Consider the following 23879-nt stretch of genomic DNA (forward strand, 5'->3'; position numbering starts at 1 on the left):
CGAGATTAAAGACCACCCCTTTGAAATAGGAAGCAAACAATCCCGGGTGCAAAATCTTCCTGTCTCTGCTCTCTGCTGCCAATCCACTCAAGGACATAAAAAATACAAGAAAGGCATTCTGCCCTGAGAAACTGATGTCCATATCAAAAGGTCCAGACAACACGGTCCACTCCAGCTACTAGCCCTTCACCCCAGTCGTAGACACGTTGGGACTGGAAACATGATGGAACTAATCTGGAAATATTGTACAGCTGTAGTGTGCATTTGTAAATAGTTTAAATACGTTTTTTAGACTTATTCATGTTTAATGAGGCCTTTTAAATCGGAAATTATTAATAATAATAATAATAATAATTTTATTTGACAGGGACAGTGTACATTAATCAACATTACTGTAAATGCACCAGAATTAGCCAAAAGGCTATTTTTCATCCGTTGTCCCTGGACAGATCTTAAAATTGTCTCCCTAAAAAACAACAACAATTGGTCAGATCAGTTTGTTTTTGTGTACATACATAATGTTAATATTAATTAATCGATGTCTTCATTGTTCAATGTTACGTTTTCTACACTGTAGTGCTGTTTGTTTTTAGTGTTGCCCCATATCATGCACTTCATTTAATAAAGTGATATTTGCTATAGTAAAACTGAGTTGTATAATCAGAGGGAGAGTGTCCAAACTTTGGGATGGTAATGTATGGCCAGATTACTTGCATGTAAGGGCCTCTGCTATAGCACACATACAAATACATAAACCTACTTGCTTAAATATATTTAACATATATACATTTGCACATACGGCAATAGAAACATAAAAGTAGCTGCAGGCCTTTGGGTGCTGTTCTGCGGAAGAGTACATAAACTATATGATAAGAACTTCCATGATACTCAATTCTATTAAACAAATACTAATACAACCCTCAAATGAAAACTAGAGTTGAATCTAATTTCATCATCTTATACTTTAAGTAGTGTGACGCCACAATCACAATACTTGAAATAAGTCAATGTGAAAAACAAAAGCGGCATTTGGGCTTCCTGTGCATGACGTACAAAGATAACATAAAGGCCAGGGGCTTTTGTCTGGATTCATTGAGTATGTGAGCTTACTGAGTTGTATAATTGTTGAATACCAGTATATAGTATTTACAGTTGTTGGTACGGTCCTTTTAACATCAGTAGCCTAGTGCTCATTAAATAGTCTGACCACATGGGGGAGACCCTGAATTCTAACATTTACATATTTGTCTACTAGAATGCACAATTGCACAAAAATGTCATCCACTCACGCTGACGGTAATGGCCCTTAGGTACAACTCAACGAAGGACTCAGATTTAGTTCCCTGGCAAAGAGACAACAGCTGAGTAGACATTTCTTTGTCTTTAATGGGGCTAGTCAAAAATAAACTGAGAGCAACAGAGTTGCTCTACCAGAAAGAAGACTAACCAAAAAGGCTATTTCAGCTGTATCGGAGTGGTAAATGGCTGTGTGTTGAGAAAACACTAGAGAGCATTGTGTGTCTGAATCTGCAGAGTTTGTTTTATGACCAGGTTATTCTGTTACAGTTTGTTCCTAGTTGGACCCCAGAAGCAGATTCAGACTGGGCATGACTGATTGAAGTTTGGTTTTATTTCATCTCAATACTATAGTAAGATAGTTAAACAAGGTGGTGAGATGACAATCCTGGTAAAGACGGAAAGTGTCTGAATTTTGGCATTGGGTGTTTGTCTTGGCAGTGGTAAAGGAGGCAGGTGCTGGAGACGGAGGAGACACAGGTGAGGTTGATTTCAGTCGAGATACAACCACAGGTCAAAGGTAAATTTTTCCCTGGAGAGTTTTGCCCTGCAGAGTTACCACATGAAGAGTGGAAAGCAATCTGGCGATGACTGAGTGAAAGGCTGGGTTTCTTGTACTGAGCTTGATTGTAAATGGAAGTCAGGTGTGCCTGGTAATTCCTGTAGAGCCCCCCCCCCCCTACACACACACAGGGGAGGAGAAACAGGGAAAACTAACACAGGGGATCCTGAGGTCACAGACCGGCTGTGAAAGTAAAATTCTAAATAAATGAGTCATATTTAATACCCATTTAAAGTAAGTAGTATTATCTATTATGGGCTCTACTCATTGGCACACAGGTGGCCTTGCACAGCTGTCACAGGTTAAGGCTTTTTATCATTCACGGCATTTCCAACTAAATATAAAGCGAGGGATCAAAACGGCCTTGTTTTGTTTGGAATATGTAGACTTCTGTTGACATGACAACGCAGCTTATCGATTAAATGGTTGTCATTGATCTCCCGGCTCATTTAGCCTATACACGCTTCAATGCCTTTAGCGTAAAATATAATGAGCTTAGTTAAAAATGAATCGAGCTGGTCTGACCTTTAGACATAATCCCAGTGTTTGTTTAACATATTGGTTCAAGGTCACATGTTTTGTAAAAGAGATTCATGTTTTACGTCTAACAAGTCTGAATTTTATTTTACAGTCAAAGGTCGCTGGACAGAAGGAAGGGGGTGCTATTAAAGATACGAACTTGTGTACAAGTCCTGGTATCTGTGCACATTAATCAGGCCCAGACTGTACAGGACTCAGCTGGTTAGCCCGTCAGGATGTAAGTTTAACCTGCATGGGGCACAACAACGAGACCGTTAGGTTTAGGTAAAGAAGACACGCAGGCAGAAGTACAAATACTTCTTTACTGTACTCGAGTAGATTTTTCAAATACTTTTTTACTCTTTACATTTTACCATGAGTCCTTTCTACTCCTTACATTTAAAAAAATTGCCTTTTTACTTTAGACTGGTACGAAAGGTCTTCTATCAGGTGTAATTCGGAGTGCATGTTGGAGAATAGCACGCGAGCGGGCGCACACGCCACACAGAGAGAAAGGTAAAGAAAAGAGAGGGGAAAACAAATAATATATGGGGGCGCTCGTTTCCACTTTTCTTTCAGAGCCTTCTTATAATCTAGCATGACTTTATATAACTGAGGATTAAACATTTGTTCTATTGAGAAACTTAAGATATTTCTAAATGCTTAAACTTGAGTTGAACTTGAGTATTTCTGCTCAGTGTCAGATTTTTCATGACTGCCCACAACTGTTGGGCGTAGCGTAGGCCATCAGGTGTGTGTAGAAACATGGATGCCACTAAAACAAAGATTTTCTGCTGTTTTCTTATGTGAGAACACAAACAGCACATCGACAGGTGTGTGTGTTATCTCTAGGAAAACAAACGGTGTTGTTTTTTTATACATAGACCTAATATTAATAATTTGAAACACGTTATGACTGTGTTTCTTGGCAGAGGCATTTGTCCACAATAAACTGTTTATTATTATTGAAATATTGTCAGTGAACCAAAGTTGTCTACATCAAACATCAGTTGTCAACAACGCGCCACTAACTGGGAAACTCTGTTAGCTAAATCTAGCCCCAGTTCCACCTCTGATTCTGTTTTTCTTGGTGCTGTTTTCACTCCACTCAATGTCCATGAACGCACCATAAGAACAGCAAAGGTGAATCATGGTAAATGTGCTGCAGCTGAGCAGGTACTGTGAAGGAATGAGTGGCCACGCCCCCTGACCTGTAGGCAACTCCATTAGGAGACAAACTACACAGACAGAAAACACAGGAAAAAAGGGAGAAACAGGTTTAGTAGTGCAACAGAAAACTCAGATTGGACAGATAGGCTAGCTGTCTGGATGTACCCTGCAGAGATCTGAGGACCAGGTAACCATAGTCCTCAGATTGGACAGATAGTCTAGCTAGCTGTCTGGATTTACCCTGCAGAGATCTGAGGACCAGGTAACCATAGTCCTCAGATTGGACAGATAGTCTAGCTAGCTGTCTGGATTTACCCTGCAGAATAGTTTCAAATTACAACAGAACTTTATTTGCTAAAACAGCGGCCTGCTGCTCCTGATCATGATTCTATGAGAGCAGCGAACAGTGACGTAGAAGTTCACAAAATCAAAACAATGAGCTGAAAGATGCTAAAAAGCTCTGTAGAGCTGAGGGGAACTGCAGTCAGATGTTAATTATCTGTGGGATCATCACTGCAACTGACACATTTTCCAGTTATTTGATCTATTTTTATAATATCATTGATATAAAATATTATATTGCTGATCAGAGCAGCTTGAACTTGTCATTGTCTAGAAAACAACATCTAGTTCTACTGTAGCTGTGAACGTGTAAACTGCTTCTTGTTATTTTTAATTGCAGTTTTAGTCATTTTGGAGGTTTGGATCTTTATTATTCTTAAAGACAAATGTTACCCAATAATTAACAAGGCCAAACTATGGTTTATGTACTCTAACAAAAACATTAATCGTCATGACAACTGGGACAAACCAGCAGGCGATCATTCTGTCTGAGCATGTTGAGAACAAAGAGGATTTTTGACAGAGGCCAAATGAATCTACATGAAGTCTCCCACCTCCTTCATATACAGTGCTAGTCAAAGGTTTGGACACGCTTTCCCATTCAAGGAAGAAAGGAAGGAAGAAAGAAAGCCTGTCATTATTCATCACAAAGTTTCAAACCTTGAACAACTCTTTGAGACATTCATTGAAGGCTTTTCACTCCACTATAAACATCATTTTCAAAGTCTTCCTTCTTTATTAGTTAATAGTGAGAGAGAGAGAGAGGGGTGTGTACTTTTTCGTCCTGAAGCTCTTTGTCTCCTGTTATCAGTTGGGACCAGAATGCAACAACTAAATCTTCATACCTTCAGGTTTTTCTAAAAAACACATGACTTTCACCCAGGAGACCACGGTTCGTCTTTTCCTAAAGCCAACCGTCTCCTTCTTTGCGCACGTCACAGAAATGTAACTTTACTACCTTTTCCTTGACATAACAGCGTGAAAAGGGTCTCCAATAGTCCCGACTAACTGCGTTTGGATCAGACGCTAAAGGAGACTTTTAGCATCAATACCTACAACACAGGCACCTGATCAAGGATTCATATTTGAGATGTGAGTGAGAATGTGTTAATTAAATAGCATTTTCAGGATTATACTAAAAAACACAATTTTAATACTTTGCAATCTTATCTCCTCTGTCGTCCCGACTGAAGACCTTCCCCTTCATTTTCTGAACGCCCAAAGGTCCACTAAAGGATACTGGTTGGTTGCTCTAACCCAAAAGCAGACAAATAGACAGTTTGAAGATCTAGAACAGTTTGTTTATGAAATGGGGAATGCAGCAAATCTGGCCTGGTCGAGGAATCCTCTCAGGCAACAGAGCAGGCAGGAGACACAGGCACAGATGGCAGCCAGGTCGAAACACAGTGGAAAACAGTAGCTTCCTTTGAAGCACTAAAACATAGTATTACAACAAGGTGAGGCAAAACAGCGGGTTTCAAAAATTGTTAGAGACTAGCTGGATGTAGCACCCCCGACGTGACATGACTTAACTATCCAGCGGCAAACAGAGAGAAGCAAGAGCTCAAGAAGTTGCTCTGATGAGCCACAGGAAAAAGGTGAGTGATTCAGGAATGGCCTGCAGCTGCGCGTCACCCCAGGAGGGGCCGGCACACCCACTGCACTGTGGAGGAAGGTAAAATGGGCGAGCAGAGGAGAGGGAGCGAGAAAGAAAGAGAAGCTTCCAGAAATACACATTCACACCCAGAAGTGTCACTTCCCCCCTTGAGATTTCATGACAGTACCACCCCCCCCCAACGTCCGCCTCCAGGCGGAAACCCGGCTTGTCTGGGTGCAGGTGATGACAGGGGGGCATCCAGAATCTGATGGCAGGGAACCCAGAAAACCAGTCAGTACCTGGTGTTAGGGTCTCCTGGTTTAGGGTCTCCTGGGTGACCATCATTTCATGTTTGACCCACACATCCTCCTTAAGAAGAGTTGAAATAACTACATATTTTGGAGACATCGAGAAACCAGTAATTCCTGACAAAAATACATGTTTCTCAAAACGTGGAATGCATTAGAGATGGTATGTTTACTGTAGTTTTTGGAATGGGTTGTTCATTTCACTAGAATTACAATTCTGGGAGTGTAATCTTTGCAAATACAATCACTCTGCCGTGTTTGTGATGCAAGGAACACTGAACAGCAAAAACAATTTTATTTTTGTAAATGAGGAGATTTTACTGTTATTGCTCATTACATTTTATTTATTTCTATATTACAGTTTGGTGTCTCCTGGATTTAAAGACCACTCAAAGCACACAAGAGTTACTTTCTCACGTATAATTGAGTGAGAACTGGACAATTGGGTTGAAACATTGCTAATCTTAAAATGTCATGTACTACAAAGACCCTATAAAGTCAGCCAACCTCAGAAAGAAATGCTCAAATGCACGTTGACCTTCCCAGGATTCGACTCTTCAATCATCACAGCCTGACAGCACCAAGAGCTCAGAGGACATCGATAATCCGTCCTTGGTCCAGTTCTTGATGATGGAAAGTGTGTTTGATAAAAACAAGATTGATGACTCCATTCTCACCCCCTCCACCTAAATCTCAAACCGTATAGTCATGCTTGACTCCAGACCTACAAAGCCCTCAACAACCTGGCTCCCCCCTAGCTCTCTGACCCCCTATACCCGACGCGCTCCCTCCACAATCAGAATTCCCCCTTCTTCTCCCTTCAAACTTGATGTTTGTTACCTGCTCTATATTAACAGTTTAAGTTCCTGACCGGAATGTGTGAAGCAAAAATATAATGACTAATTCAATGTCATGTAAAACCACAATGTGACCAACGATGTGCAGAAAAGGCAGGGGATGAACAAGGGAAACATCAATGTTGGTACAAGATTAAGTGGTAGTTCATGCAGTAACGTTGAGATATTTAACAAGATACATTCAAGTTGGGACCTACTGGTGGAAGAGGAAATGTTTTTAGGAGTCATCCTCTGGGACCATGAATGTCTGGACCAGATGTCATGGTAATCCATCAAATAGATGTAGAGCACAAAGCTTTACCTTTGCATGTATTTTCTTCCTGTCTGGTTTTCCTGTACCTGCCAGATAATATTAGAGCTTTAGAAAAGTTCACTTTCTCCCAGCAGGGATCTGTTGTTATGTTGAGCTCATGAACTCATTAATTGTAAAGACTGTTTGAGGCTCACCCCTGATATCAATTACTGGTCTTTGGATGGATACCTTGATGCCATTCTCGTAGGTGTGTGTGTGGGCGAGAAGACGTTAATGAAAGACGTTTGGAAAAAACAGGAAGATTAAAAGGCAAGAGGTATTCTACAACCAGAGCTAGACGTGGGCATGAATACAGATAAATTCATTAGAGATGCCCAAAAGCAGCATGTTTAGAGGATCACAATAGGACACATTATTCATAAAACTTTGGAACTTAGGGACAAGGCAACCCCATCAGTAATGATGTACATTCATATCCCGAAAAACACATTTGTCAGGATTTAGAGAAATGGCGGACCCAAAATACTGAGACAACAGAACAGTGTTGAGATCAAAGATTTAATAAATAAAAAGAGTCCTGAAGTCAGCAGGCAAAATGAAATCCAAACAATGTTGAGGAATCCAAAAGGCCAGGAATCAATGTTACAAACACAATGATCTGACAACAGACAACCTGAAAAGAAAGACCAGAGACCGAACACACAAGGTGACGACGGTTGAAAAATGCTGAAGACCCAAGCTTTACATCATTTGGAAACACTATGTAAGTTAGTTAGTGTGCAGTGAAATTTTCAAATGCACGCTTGGTGCCGCCCCTCAAGTTAGGCCATTTACATGACTCAGTGCCAGACCCTTGATAATTCTGATGTGGGTCTGAATTTCCAGGCTAGTGTGTAGGTACTTTAGGGTCGGAATTAGGAAACAACATTTCTAATGTTGAAAACTGTTTTTACTAAAATTCCCAGAATAATTGGTGATATTTCCACAGCAACAGAACTTGCTCCATTGCTTTGCCGGTCCAGTCAAAAAGACTGAGGGGAAATGAGACAAAGTTGAAGGTTTTTTAAAGCCCTAAAAGATACTTGGCTTTTGAGAAAACATTCAGGGCAGGAGGGATTTAAAAGAAGATAGAGACGATAGGGATTTGGTGCAGCCGTTCCAGAGTTGAGGAGTCCTGACAACTAAAGCCCCATCCCCTCGGGTCTTATCAGTTTCCCCGTCTGAGGAGCTCACGCTGTGCACAGGGTGGAAGGGGAGACATTAGGCAGTGATGAAATTTAGCGCACACTGGCGAACACGATGCAAGAAGCTCTGTAGAAAAGCTGGTAAAACCATGTAGTCACAGTTTGATTTGCTTTTGTAGAACATTGATGTGGCAAGTAGGTCCAAAATGATCCAAGTCATGGTAATGCATGTATTCACTCATGTTTATGGTAATACCATTGTGTGTGTGTGTGTGTGTTCATGCTTGTTCACTGTATGTGTGCTTTTATGTTATTGGTAGATAGTCGATTAAAGTTATTTTATCAGTGTTTATGCACTGAAGCCGACAGGCTGGCTGTGTGTGTGTGTGTGCGTGTGTGTGTGTGTGTGAGCACACTTCCGCCTCCATGAGAGAGATAAAGTAGCGCCAGCCTGCCTGTATTCACTGGGAACAAAAGGAGGATTTCATGTCTCGCGTCTCTCTATCTACCATCTGTTCTGTGATATGCTTACTCTAAGAAAGGAAAGGAAATGAATTTTGGACACATTGACTCATAAGTTGAAAGATATACAACCGCCATCAAATTACAATATGTTGCCACAAACAGGGTATTAGGATGAAAAGGAAAAGAAAATCACCTTTTCTCCTGACACTCTCTTTGTAGCATCCTTTCATCTGTTTGGTCTCAAGAGCCAATTTCCACCAGAGCAGCCTGTAGCAGCCACTATGACTGGATGGAGCGTTTCTTACATCTGTGTGTCTGTTTATCAGAACAATGACAGAAAAACTACATTTTACAGTAACACATCAGCTTGCCCTTTAATAATGTATTGACTGTCACAGAATAAGTTTTCACTGCATGAGAAGTGGGATTTTCGCCAGTAAGCTGTATACTGTTTTGGAATTTCAGGTTTACGACTGCACTCAGCGGTTTTGCAGGCAACACCGAAAACCAACGTGAATTTTCATAAAATGAAAATCCTGGGTAGCAGTGGGAGTTTTATCCCAGGTGACATTTGTCTAAAAGGTATTAACTTCATTTTGAGAAAATCTTTGGTATAAATAGATCAGGCTCAATAGACTAATTATAGATAAATAAGAGATACACTTGAGCTTGAATTGATTTATTTAATGAAAGTATGCTAGATGAATTACTGCAAGGGCCAATGTTATGTAAAAAAGAACAGCAACAATTTCTTCCAACATATGTAGCTCAGCGTAAATTCTTTCAGGAAAACCTAACTTTTAATTGATGCTCTCCTAAATCAATTCAGCTCTTATCCTGATAAATGTTTATTTTATCATGCTGTGTATAACTGTCGCATATCTGCAGCTAGTCTCTCCTGATTGAGATGTATCTCAGTGTAAATCCTTTCAAGAAGACTAAATCTACCTAAATCCAGATTGCTCTCTACCAAAATCGAATCAGCTGTTGGAGGGGTTCACCTTCCTGCTAAACCAATCAGAATCATACACACAAATGACAAGGCCCAATCACAGAGTCACAATCCTGCTTTCAAATAATTGGTTTCTCCCTGTGTGTACAGCTATCTGCAGGCAAAGAGTGCAACCCTCCACCCCCACCTCTAGTCCTCTACTCCAGCTGACTGGTCCGGAGCCTCCTTCGGTCTGGTCTTTGGGCTAGTCTTTGTCTAGTCTCCATCGGGAGGGTTTGATGGCTCTCTACCCCTACATAGATATACAAAATATCTGTATAGCGATGGAGCCTAATCGCCAAAGACTGTACATTTTGTGTAAAATAAATCTAATTCGCATATCTACAAACATGTCTCCCCTGATTGAATTAGTTTTAATCAGGCGTTGCCACGAAGGAAAAATGTGCATTCCATGCAAACAACATCACAGTGTCCTAGAGCTCTACCACTGTGCTTAGTGGCATGACTACAGTGACCTTTTCTTTGGGATGTGGTATCCACACGTCTCTCAGCAATCTATCCAATCACTTGTAAGGATTTGTTTGGTCTTGTAATTTACAGGAAGAGGGACGCCGTCTCCCCAGCTCTGAGACAAATCGTTGGCACCACAAACCGGAGCAACGGTGAGAATATGCTTTCATTCTGATAGATACGTTAATAGATGAGTTTAAGAGGAACATTTGTATATAAAACGAAACCTATAAGAACAAATGCTAAATATCACTGCAACACAACTAAAGGAGTTCCTTTATGGAACAGCTGCAGTGAAGAGATGAGATCATCTATAACAATGAGCAATTTTAAGACAATAATACAAATAAATATATTAAAGGGATACGAAAAGGATTTAAAGTAATGGTATTGTAGGAAGACTGTATGGTTTCTTAGCATTTATATGTTGGTATGTCTATATACTGGTATATCCATATGCTAATATATCTACATACTAGCATGGCTGTATACTAAGTCTATCATGGCTGTGCTATTTAATCTGCTATAGATAGATGGTATAGAAAGTAGAAGAAAGGGACGAAAAAAAAAGTGTCTGTATGTATGCATCTGTGTCTATGATGTGTAAATAATAACTTGTAAATCACTGAGGCATAAGATTTACTAAAGAATAAAACTTCCTACTCCTTTTGAACATGTTTTGTTTGAATGACTTTCAATTTTGGAAGACTGTGCTAGTAAGTACATGACCTTATTTATCTGTCATTTCAATTATATATGTATGCAGGAATGCATGTATATAAATCTTTTATGTTTTTTTTGTTCAAATAAACTTTTAAACCCTAAACCCAGACCAGATACCGGTCTTAACCATACATTTTATTTTCACAGACTAAACTTGCCTCATAACGAGGCCGTGACCGTTAAGGTTGTCATTTGACCAGAACACAGAGATACAGCACAGGACACAGATAGGTCAAGAGTTTTAAATGGACGTTACTCCAGAGAGAGAGAGAGAGAGAGAGAGGGGAACAGTAGCAACAGTCTTTTTCCACCGTCGCATCTGGGCGTAGCCGGTGGAAGGTCCAAGAGGGGAACGGTGATCAGCACAGCAAACACAGAAGGACCAACAGGAAAGAACAGCTGTGCAGGTGACTGGTATCAGCTGTGCAGGTGACCGTGAATCAGCTGTGCAGGTGACCGTGAATCAGCTGTGCAGGTGACTCGAATCAGCTGTGCAGGTGACGGTGAATCAGCTGTGCAGGTGACTGGATTCAGCTGTGCCGGTGACGGTGAATCAGCTGTGCAGGTGAATATGAATCAGTTGTGCAGGTGACCGTGAATCAGCTGTGCAGGTGACGGTGAATCAGCTGTGCAGGTGAATGTGAATCAGCTGTGCAGTGACCGTGAATCAGCTGTGCAGGTGAATGTGAATCAGCTGTGCAGGTGACCGTGAATCAGCTGTGCAGTGACCGTGAATCAGCTGTGCAGTGACCGTGAATCAGCTGTGCAGGTGACGGTGAATCAGCTGTGCAGGTGATGAAGCAGGGCTGAGTGGCCACGCCTCTTGACCCAGTTCCTCTAGGCACGCCTCCTCCATGTAGAGACAGACAACCCAGACAGACACACAGGGGAACAGGAGTTCCAAACACACAGGATGGGGGAAAAAGCAGCAGACCCAACAGTAACCCCCCTCAATAGACGCCGGTCGGCGTCCCACTAGGCTAGTAAGGCAATGTCAAGCGATTTGCAGTATAAAGAAATAAAAGGACAACATTACGGCCGCCATCTTGTGACTTACACACCGGTTTTTCTCCTCAACATATCACCTTGTTCCCCCACTTTGTAGCTTTTCTCCTCACTAACACACAACCAAGGCACCCACTTTCCCCCACTCACACTGTAATACGCACACATAAGTACACATGAACACACACACTCAAATAAGTCATGCAAGGTCACAGATTGGCAGATGGCACAGTGTCTGCCATGGTCAGTCTGGAGGATGAAACTGAACAGAATCTGACAGCCTGTGTGTGTGTGTGTGTGTGGGTGGGTGTGACAGATGGCACAGACAGGTTTTGACTTAGACAGCTTTCAGACAGAAGAGTATCCAAAATTCGTATCAAAACTCTATTTCTTTTAAAACTTTTAAACATGTCCCACTTTTCCACACCTGCCAAGAACTTCCTAAAGCTCTATTCCCATGGGACTAGTATCCCCCCATATCTGTGTTTTGTGTGGCACATTCACACGATATAAGCAAAGTCTGTTTGAATTTTACTCTAATTAACAAAGAGACAGGGCTGTTGCTTCATGTCTTTAAAGCAGATGGAAGTGATCCAGTGGACATTTCAGGAGGAGATATGGGGGTTGACTCCGGGTTGTTTTTACAGCTGGGTAACAATGATTTAAAAACACTAATAGCATATTTTTTGCACTTTAAATGACATGCCACACAAATGCATAATTTAATTTATAAGTGGACAAGGAGGCCACTGTTAGCTTTTCTTTCTATTGAAACCTTTGTCACGGATGAAGGGACAGCCATTAACCGTTGTCAAGGAAACAGTTGAGCCCTTGCTACCTGCCCCGGCCTTGGTAACCTGAGGGACTGAGGTTTACACCTACCTGTTTGATCAGCTGCCCAACACATGTACTTCAGTGCCAAACTCATTACGTTCGGCACACACGTTACCTCCAGGCCAAGCGCTGCCAAAGACCAAAGACTGTGTGGAGCCCAGGGAGTGTTACGTTTAGGGTTGGGTATCGGTTCGGTTTTATCGGATACCAGAACCTACTCGGTATTTAAACAGTTCCAGTGCTTAAACGGCTCTTTAATTGGTACTTTAAAAAAGGAAACCGAACACACTTTGTCAACATTTTGTCTTCACATATTATGACTTTTACTTTAAGCAGAGATATCTGACACTGAGCAGAAATATTTAAAACATACAGTAGGTTATAGCCTCATGTAACGAAGTGATGGAACTGTGTTAAAACCTTTTGCACACGTTGTCACACATGCTGTTGAATGGCAACATGTTTGCTAGCCTATTTGATCGGGATGATTTGCAGTTGACATTAAATTACTAGACATACATGAAGAGGAACGGCTGCTGTCATCATCATCATCGATGACGCGCTGGGCTCTGCATCACGTAGGTTGTCAAACACGGTGCACTGTTCGGCTTTTAGATCCACTCCATGTCTCGCCAGATGTTTCATTAAAATCAAAGTTTTACCTCCCTTACATGATATTGCTTTAAGGCATTTCTTTTAGTTGCAGAGTCTGCATCCTTACACGTGAAATGAAGCCAAACCTTGGAGCGTTTTCATCATCATCATATATATTTATTATACAGGAAAGTTAGAAAAAGTTACATTACATTACAATATAAAAACGGGCCTGACTCAGTTTAAAAACTGGTTTTCAGCAGGTTCCTGTTCTGCAGAAACATAAAACCTGGTTACAGCACGTCAGGACAAACATTAATACAAGACATCGATATAGAAAAATAGATTTCGACAAATGAAATCCATAATACAGTTACATAAGGACAAAGACATTTATACAAAACATCAGCAGGGCTGAACAAATACGGTCAGTGCAAACAAGGCTTGGACAATGCATCAACAACTTTTTTTTTTTTCTTCGGCATCTTCATTAATCCTCTCGCAATCAGTTCAACGAGCGAGCTGAGTAGCGGCCGTGATGTCATGTTGACACCAGAACACCAGGCACCGTCATTTTCTACTGGTACTACTGTTTACGTCAGTACCCAACTCTAGTCACTTTGCATGTTGTTTTGTTGGTGGCGGCGTGTGCTGCAGCAATCACTTTGGCGTCTCCGTGAGCATGTGCCGGGAGAAGGAGGCCACAGACATGGTACGTAAAAGCCACCTTCGCTAGCCCAGTGGTTAAACCACCTGTGACCGGAGGACCATTTCTGCTGCAAAAGGTTGGTAAACGCAACCAGAGAGGCTTGTGCTGGATAGTTTAGGAAACTTCATAACTGTCTCCGTCCTGCTCTCTCTTTTGTCCTACCTTGGTTTCTTCCTTTCTCATTTCTCTGTATATTTTTGTTGTTTCTTTACAATTCTTTTTCATTATCAAAAATTTCAAAAAAGATTCTATTTTTATTTCTTCATCCCTTCCTACCATTTATCTTCCCTTTGTCTTTCTTCTCATCTGCCATGTGTTTAATTCCACCTCTTTCTTCTTTTCTCTTGCTTCCTTTTGTACCTTTCGTCCTACCTTCACTCCCACTTGACTGCAACACATGCTGTCTTGCTTTTACTCATTTCTTCTTCCTTTGTTGAATCTGTGTTTTGTCTAGACTTTCTGTGGCTTGTACTCCTCATGGTTTCACCACGTTTTTGTAAATTGTTCCATTTGAAGAAGCCGGTCTGACCTGCGGGGTCGTACAATAGGTTTTTAATAATTTTAAAAAGACTCTGTTTCATTAGAGCCAGTGTTTCCCATGTGTGGGGCATACTTGGGCCCCCCGCCCAGGTAGAAAAGTTGACTTCCACATTTGAGCAAAATAAAAATTCTGAATGTCAAACACTTTGTTGTCTGCATTCTGTTTTCTGAGTCTCAGGTGGCTTTTACTGGCCAGTTTTGATTATTGGGGGATGTAACCCCCCGCCATACAACCCTGTGGAAAAATCGCCAGATGCCTTTTTTTGGTCTAAATGCCTCATTTGAAACGCACATTGAGCACTCAGTATGAAATACGTTGTGGTTGTGGCCGGGTTGGCTCCATTGGTAGAGCAAGCACACATACATAGAGGTTTATACCTCGATGAAGAGGTCCAGAGTTGGAGTCTTACCTGTGATGAATTCCTGCATGTCTTCCTCTCTCTCTCACCTAGCTGTCCTGTCTATAAAGGCTTTCCGCCTTTATGCAGCCAAAAAACAAACATGAAATCTAGAACACACCTTTACGAATCATCCTTACATGCTACCTTTATTCCTAGTTAGGCAGTTCACAGATACACATGTGTATCATGTAGCACAATGTTAGGTTATCAAAAAATGAATCTGCACATGCTTCACATACAAAGATGCAATGGGACGAGGCCAGGACACTCACTGGACATTGTGACATGAGACATGCCGACATTAATGCTGTGACGCACTGGAACACACTGGAACACACTGGACACATGGAAGTGGATGCAGGACAGCAGCTCTGCAGTATTGCCCTGGGTAAAGACAGACAGCCACACATTTTCTCAGCAGAGTTCACATAATATTAGGGTTTTAATAAAGAAGGCTCAAAGTGTGTACGTGTGTGTACATGTGTGTGTCTATCAATGCTCAGGTAATTTGTTCCACAGAGGGGATAGCTTGAGGGAGAAACATCAAAGACAGGAAGGCAGGAAGAGAAATGGAGCCACAGGCACTTTTTTGACTTTCATTTTCTTGCCTCTCCGCCTTCTCTTTTGTCACAGAGGGCAGTTCTGGCCAATTCAGATGTGTCTGTGTACCTGTCAGAACCGGTTGAAGTTTCATGCTCATCAAGGTACTTTTGCACAGGCTTGATTTTTTTAACTCAAAACTATATTTTAATATAATCTTCTATTCTCTATGTAATCTTTTTATATATATATATATATATATATATATATATATATATATATATATATATATATATATATATATATATATATATATATATATTTTTTTTTTTTTCCGATGCAAGATTACCGTTCACGTCTTGGTCCATTCTTCTGCTATAACTGGTAGTTATATTCTCCATGAATACACATCTTTAATACGGTCCAACATGCTAGCTGAGCCTAGTTGGCAGGCCATGGCTACATCAGGGGCGGCCGTGTATGGAAGTGTGTGAGTGGGGATGGTTCTATGTAAAAGAGCTTTGAGTAGTTGTTAAGACTTAGTCATTTACATCCTAGCAGTAGCTATTTTGATTCAAATTTCCCTTTTCTCCTCCTGTTTCTATGTAACCTTTTGGGATTTTACTGTTTTCTATGTTTTATTATTATTATTATTATTATTATTATTATTATTATCATTGTATAGGCTGCCAATCAACAATATTCTGCTTTGACTGTCACGTACTTCAAGTTTTGGAGAAAAAAATATTTTTCTGTGTTTTTAGTTTAGCGCATAAGTAATATTTAAAATGTTTTGTGAAACTAAATTGATATACAGGCCGGATCTAAATGTGCAAGAGGCCGTATTCAGTGCCATATCATTTATCAGAAAAAAAATACAGCCCACTAGTTCAACGTCACTTTGTTAAAAAATACAAATCACCTCCCATGATCTAAAATCTGAATCCAAAATAACAACAGTGAAATTACTTTCCTCTAACTTGCTAACACATTTCAAATTTTTATCTAACCTAATCCACAAAGTATCCACTCCAATTTAGAGTTTAGAGTCCCAAATTCCTCGTAACGCGACCCTAACCTTAACCACTCAAGGTCAAATGCTGAACCCCAACCAATCGGCCACCCTAACCTGTGTGAAACGCCTATATGGTCGGAACAATGTGACGATGGAGAAGAGGGTTTCAATTTGTCAAAACAAAGGGATGTCGGACTAGTGGCCTGGAGGACCAAAGGGAATTTTTCTGGTTGTTGAGAGGTCGGAACAATGGAGCGTTGGAGAAATGGGCCATCCGTTGAGTTTGAAACATGTGACCTAAACCATCAACCTCCATTAAACATCTCTTTTAAAACAGCGTCCATTTCATGTTTGCAGGTCAAAAATACGTTTCCCTTGATGAATTATTGGGAATGCAGTTTGCGTGAGTGGGAACATTATTTTTAAGAGAGAGGCTTGGCAGACGGTGGAGACACACAAGTATGATTGTGTTTCTGTAGCTGCTCTTAACGATCTGGCCCTTGGGTTAGAGTTAAAATTAATATAAAATAATAATGGTAAATAATAATAAAAATTGTTGACCTGAACACGGTAAAATCACATGCTTTAGGATTTTCTCCCCACCAGTCTCAATCTATTACATAAATGGATGTTAGGCATTTAGCCATTGCCAATCCAGGACATGATTAAGATCTAAATCTGATCCTTTCACAGATGAAGACGACTTTAGGACAAGATTGCAAACATCTCTTAATTTGACTGCACGTAATGACAGGTTTTAAGGATGAACGTTTAGTTGCTTGAAAAGAAGAACTTGAGAGTCACGTTGAAAAGTCTAATGTGTTCATACAGCTGCTATCCTTGCTTTTTTTGCATTCTACTCATTCATGCATTCACTCAGTAGGTCACGTCGACCTCATTCCAGCAAAAGGCTCTACAGCAGGTGCTCTGGGTTGGCCTGGCCGTGGGCGTGTGAGATTCGAAGCCTGACAAGAGTCAAAAACGTTGATATTTTTAACAAACCCCCTGCCGAGTTCCCAGTAGTGTCAACAGCTTTTCAAGAGGAAAGACGTAAGATAGTTGAATGGTTGCTTCCTTAATGCTCTAGTTAGGAATCGAAAATCTTTTCTGCCTTTTTGAAGGTGAATAACATCAAAAGTGATAAATCAGATATGATGATAAATCATCTACAATAAAGCTTCAAGCTTGGGCCTGATTGCTGCTTTCTTATATGCTAAACAAGAGTTCAAATGTCATCACTGACATCAGAAATTATTAAAGCTTTGAACACACTTACTAAACATTGTTAACAACTTAATGTAGCAAGCATCAAATAGGTCATTATAGTGTTGGAGCTGCATTTTTCACAAAAAAGGCTTCTGCTTCTTCAGACTGGTAAGACATGACCTCCCCATGTCATAAGTCCCAATTGAGCTGTCCATCAACGGCTGCCTTTATAGACGTTGCCAGCGGATGGAATGGGCATGATCAGTGGTTATCTGCCATAGGTATGAGGTGGTATGACCCCACTCTACCAAGGAAGGTCTAGGGTCTTAACCCTCTGAACCCGAGAGACTCGCCCACGAGTAAAAGTCTAACATTTATAAAATCTAAACTTTTGACCTTAAAGTCTTAAATTAGCTGAATTGTGTTCAGATTTTATTCTTCAGGTATGGGGAAGTACAAGTACACTTTGCTTTAAAAAACTGAATTTAGACCTAAATTACAGCCACAGTACTTGCTTTAACCAAACAATGATTTTTTCCTAGCCCTAACCAAGTCATTTTGTTTACATTTCCTACCTTTATTCCTTTAATGCAGCATCAGTCACTCTTTATACAACATGTTAACGTAGCACTGCTAGCTGATTCTGCTACATGAGCCATCACTTGATAGCATTCTGCACTTTGTAGATGTATTTATTTGTCAGTCCTTGTCACCTCCTCCTGTGCAATATGTAATTTCTAATCATCACCTTACTCATCTTTGTATCTGTGTGTGTATATATATATTTAACCTACCATTTCTAAGACAGAGACCCAAACACACAGGGTGAAAACAGGATGTGCAGCAGGACAACAAAAATATGGTGCTTTTTGAAAATGAAACCATGGAAACATATTCTGGTACAAGCTAACCCCTCCCTCCTCCTCACTCCGTCCCCTCCACCTCCCTTTTGTTCTCACTAACCCCCCCAAATCCTTGTTAGTTATTGGCTGGAACTCTGGAACACTGTACGATTCGTGGTGCAGGTGGGCACAGTTTGTTTGTTGCTGTTTGTAGACCCTGGGTTGTCTACAGAGACCACGTTTTTTACAGTGTGTTCAGGGGACCGACAACTAGCAGATAGTGAGGAGAGGTTTTTTTACAGTGTGTTCAGGGGACGGACAACTAGCAGATAGTGAGGAGAGGTTTTTTACAGTGTGTTCAGGGGACAGGCAGCTAGCAGATAGTGAGGAGATGTTTTTTACAGGGTGTTCTGGGGACAGGCAGCTAGCAGATAGTGAGATGTTTTTTACAGTGTGTTCAGGGGACAGGCAGCTAGCAGGTAGTGAGATGTTTTTTACAGTGTGTTCAGGGGACAGGCAGCTAGCAGATAGTGAGGAGATGTTTTTTACAGTGTGTTCAGGGGACAGGCAGCTAGAAGATAGTGAGGAGATGTTTTTTACAGTGTGTTCAGGAGACAGGCAGCTAGCAGATAGTGAGGAGATGTTTTTTACAGTGTGTTCAGGGGACAGGCAGCTAGCAGATAGTGAGATGTTATTTACAGTGTGTTTTTAAAGTGTGCGTACTTTGCATGCCTGGCCGTTTAATGTACAGTGTACATTAACGGAAGATGCAAGGTAGGACCCTTAATGACACAGTGACAGTGGTACCTGGTTTGGCTCACAATACATCCAAAGTAGGCTATGTTACCGTATGCAACACTTGGAATAATATTCTCTTATTGTAAATGAATGATTTTCTATCTGAGCAAAACATTGATCACAACTGTATGACCTCCCTGTAACTATAACTCAGTAATCTCCAGTGGGTAATGCAGCACCGTGAAGAGAAGACCTTTACACCTAACAGGTGTGGTAAAACCACTTTAGTCCAAAAGGCCTATAGGTTCAACATAAACTGAAAGTTACATAAAGACACTTTAAACTGTGATCAGTTTAAGTGTAATGTTGTTTTCTTTCAATCAGCCAGCTACATAGTCCCAGTTTTTGTGTCCCCCAGCGGGTCACTAAACACATATAAGGCACATAAATACAAGGTCCACACACAGTCCAACTGGAACACAACCATGAAAGTACAAGGCCAAATAAATAGCAGTGCAAGGTGCATGGATGGCAGCGTCAAAGTAGACTACATATGGGAGGAAAAAGTGAAATCCAGCCTACAACGAACCACATCAGCATTTATTACAATACATCACCAAGCCCTTTGATCAACACACCTGACGTCCTCAACACATAGGTCCTCAACAAACTAGAATAGTCAACCAACCAAGGAAAGAAGGAAGGAAGGAAGAAAAGAGGACAAGATGAGGTAGCAAAGATATCAAAGAAGACTCCTCCTCGTCCCCCAGTTTTAAGGGATAAAGGAGTTCTTGTACCCATTTCTCCCTACAAATAGACATCTATATTAGTTGATGCAGCTCTCTGCATGACTGGCTGCACCTTGGGTGTGTTCTTAATAAAGGCTTTCTGTCTGTACAGCAGCGCTGCAGCCAGCAGGGCACATTTGGACAGGAAGAACAATAAACAAGATATCTCTGGTCTTACTGCTTCAATTATAGACTTTTTTCAACCCTTTGAACTCTGCAACACAAATGTTTTGCCAGCCTACATTGGTATTTGTCTTTATTGTGATATCATTTCTTAGAGTATTATCATCTCCCTAAACTCAGCACAACCTAAACTGAAAGGTTATGTAAGTCAATAAACCATAATAATAAATTACCGTGAATGATCTATACATTTGAAATTAATTGAAATTTTGTCATAAAGGAAGATAAAAGAAGTGTTTATTAACCTTTATTAATTAACACAAAATATATTAATCCTTAAGATTTCTAAATGTATTTTCTATACATTTAAAAAAAAACATTTCTTAAAACTCTGTCATTTCAACAATGTGAGGTTTTTAGTTGTTGAGATAGCTCATTTTATTGAGCAGAGGGTGCATCGTCTCCTGCCATAGAAGGGTGTCACGCAGTTCTGCACCACGTAACGTGATGACATCATCATGAGCGTACCGCGTCCAAAAGCATCAACGCTGTAGCTGTTATGGTTTTATATGTAGAAAGCATCCTCCAGCGGCCATTGGCGGGGGTCCGTTATGGGTAAACTGTCTGGAGTCCAGGGCTACATTTACATCGCTACATTTTATCTTTCGCTACGTTCCCCCTCTCATCCCCCTTGGAATCTGCAGGATCAGGTTGTAGTCTCAACCACACTGACTAAAACTGAGGTTACTTCTTCTCCTGGAGTTAAAAACCCTTTGTGTGCACAGAGTAAGCTTTTGGCTCAAAACTCAAATCGTAGCATTGTAAATGTAGCCTAGACATTTTCAATGTTAACACTGTCTTGTATTATTTAGTAAAATGAAATGAATACGTTCTGGAAAAAGACACTTTTCCCAATGGCGGCCTTTTTGAAATGCTCCAGTTCAGAAAACCTCGGGGGGGGGGGGGAGTCCCAGAACCTGGACAGTATCTTTACCACACACGTGACTACTCTGTATCTTTGTGTCCAGCTGGGTTTTCAAAAAGGAAATATTACAATTCAAGTCTTTAAAAAAAATAGTTTAATGAACTCTCACTCATACATTCATATACATATTCTGTCTGTCCAATGTAGGAGGATGGATAAGAAGTATCATTTAAATGAATTCAAAATGTGATACCCACACAATGATTACGGAGGTTCTTCCTGGAGGCTTAGTGCCCATAGGACAGGAGAGATTTACGTGAGTGGGCATTTAATTGGTTCCTCTGAGTGGGTTTTTGGACGAAGAGCCACAGCTGGAGCTGGAACGATAATTACTCTAATTGTCCAGTAATAACCCAATGTGCACCGCCCTATTTGTGGCTCACTCTGGCAGGCATTCAAACACAAGAGGAAAATACATTTTCAACAGCGTCATGATTAGCCTGTCTACTGCTGCCTCAATAATGTTTTTTTTTTATTTGGTGTTTCAAAGGATAAGTTCGGATTCACCAAAGTCGCACAATGACAAAAACAAACTAACCGATGGAGGCAGTGGTAGACCAGCAACTCCCGCGTTCTGCCAGGTAAAATTACTCTTTCCCGAAAAAAAAAACATAATTTAGTTGTGGGTTCTAGCTCAGAGGATGGTTTCCCGAATTGACCGGAGTTGAGAATGCCAACACAAAGACATCCGGCAGCCACAGATCTGTCCCTTAAAGGAAACGTTGTCGATATAGACCACGGAGAAGTAGCTCACACAAGAAGTATCCCTTTAAGTTCTGCATCGCTACATAAAGGAAACACTAGACATGTCTTTGCATTAGGGGAAAGTGATCTGATGTTTTTGGAACCAATCTAGGGAGTAAAAGTCAGCATGTATCAATTTTTACCATTCTCCTCTAAACCTCCAATTTATGGAATTTCAGCAGTGGATACAATAATACTTTGGTAGAGGAGTCTTTTAGAATCACGAATGATTGATTGCATTGATTTCATCTTTTAAGGTCAATAAAATGAGAAGAATATGAAGAGAAATACACACAGACACAGAATAATACATCAATGTCAGGTCTAATCAGTGACTGAAAAGGTCATTCCTACACATGAAGCAATAGCTTGTTACGTCTACCGTTTTCACTGCAACTCAACATTCCGGCCAGAATCTGGTATGGTTTGGCATTTTTGGGGTTTGGTTGTGTTTTGGTTTTCCTCTTTCTTCCGGCTCCCTTCTGTGTGTGTGTGTGTGTGTGTGTGTCTGTGTGTGTCTTTCCCTAATTAGCTACAATAAGGCACACCTGAAGTCAGTTTCCAGCATGATCTCAGCCCAGTGGTTATTTAGTCCTGCATTGAAAATGTTACTTAAAAGTATTAACAGTTTGGATCCAAGACACTTTCTAAAATGGGAGGATTGTTCTTCATTGTATTTACTTTTGTGTGTTAATGGTCTGATCATCTCGGCTGGACCCGTTTAATTCGATTGATGGCTAGTTTAATATATAATAAAACTTCAGATTTTTAAAATACTTCCTTAGTTTTGTGTATTAATGTGTAAAGTAACTAAAGCTATCAGATTAATGTAGTGGCGCAAAAATAGTACAATATTTCTCTCTGATATGATAACAGAGAAGTACAAAATGACAGGAAAAGAATAGATTAAAGTAAAGTACAAGTACCTCAAATGTTAAAACTGGTAAAATAAAACTTGTTTAATCATTCTCCACATCTGTGGGCCCAGAACACAAAAAAAACAAGAGAAAAAAAAAAAACTTTAAAAGGGTAACTACCATTTTTTTTTTTAACCTGTGCTCCATTTCCCCATGCATTTAAGTCTAACGACTGAAAACTAATAATCTTTGAATTAGGTCGGGTCTTGAGCAAGATTGCCAGTAGTTTATGTCGTGTTGGGTTCTTAAGATATACAGTGGTGTGAAAAAGTGTTTGCCCCCTTCCTCATTTCCTGTTCCTTTGCATGTTTGTCACACTTAAGTGTTTCGGACATCAAACCAATTTAAACAATAGTCAAGGACAACACAAGTAAACACAAAACACAATCTGTAAATGAAGGTGTTTATTATTAAAGGTGAAAAAAAAATTCAAACCATCATGGCCCTGTGTGAAAAAGTGATTGCCCCCTAAACCTAATAACTGGTTGGGCCCCCCTTAGCAGCAACAACTGCAACCAAGCGTTTGAGATAACGTGCAATGAGGCTTTTACAGCGTCCTGGAGGAAGTTTGGCCCACTCATCTTTGCAGAATTGTCCTAATTCAGTTACATTAGAGGGTTTTCCAGCATGAACGGCCTTTTTAAGGTCATACCACAACATCTCAATAGGATTCAGGTCAGAACTTTGGCTAGGCCACTCTAAAGTCTTCATTTTGTTTTTCTTCAGCCCTTCGGTGGTGGACTTGCAGGTGTGTTTAGGATCATTGTCCTGCTGCAGAACCCAAGTTCGTTTCAGCTTGAGTACACGAACAGATGGTCTGACATTCTCCTTCAGGATCTCTCGGTAGACAGCAGAATTCATAGTTCCTTTTATCACGGCAAGTCTTCCAGGTCCTGAAGCAGCAAAACAGCCCCAGACCATCACACTACCACCACCATATTTTACTGTTGGTATAATGTTCTTTTTATGAAATGCAGTGTTCCTTCTACGCCAGATATACTTGGACACACACCTTCCAAAGAGTTCCACTTTTGTCTCATCGGTCTACAGAATGTCCGAAAAGTCTTGGGGATCATCAAGACGTGTTGTGGAGAAATTGAGACAAGCTTTGATGTTCTTTTTGCTCAGCAGTGGTTTTCTCCTTGGAACTCTGCCATGCA

General features: G+C 40.6%; 1 long non-coding RNA gene across 1 annotated transcript; it reads right to left on the reverse strand.

Annotated features, from left to right (window-relative positions):
• Positions 1-3273: 3273 nt before the first annotated feature.
• On the reverse strand, positions 3274-22198 carry LOC117947881. Its single transcript, XR_004657349.1, has 3 exons — positions 22185-22198; positions 8834-8838; positions 3274-3463 (listed from the first exon to the last, which is right to left on the reverse strand). It is a non-coding gene; the product is annotated as an uncharacterized LOC117947881 (long non-coding RNA).
• Positions 22199-23879: the final 1681 nt, after the last annotated feature.

Source organism: Etheostoma cragini, chromosome 7, assembly GCF_013103735.1.
Source record: "Etheostoma cragini isolate CJK2018 chromosome 7, CSU_Ecrag_1.0, whole genome shotgun sequence".
Lineage (NCBI taxonomy): Eukaryota > Metazoa > Chordata > Actinopteri > Perciformes > Percidae > Etheostoma > Etheostoma cragini.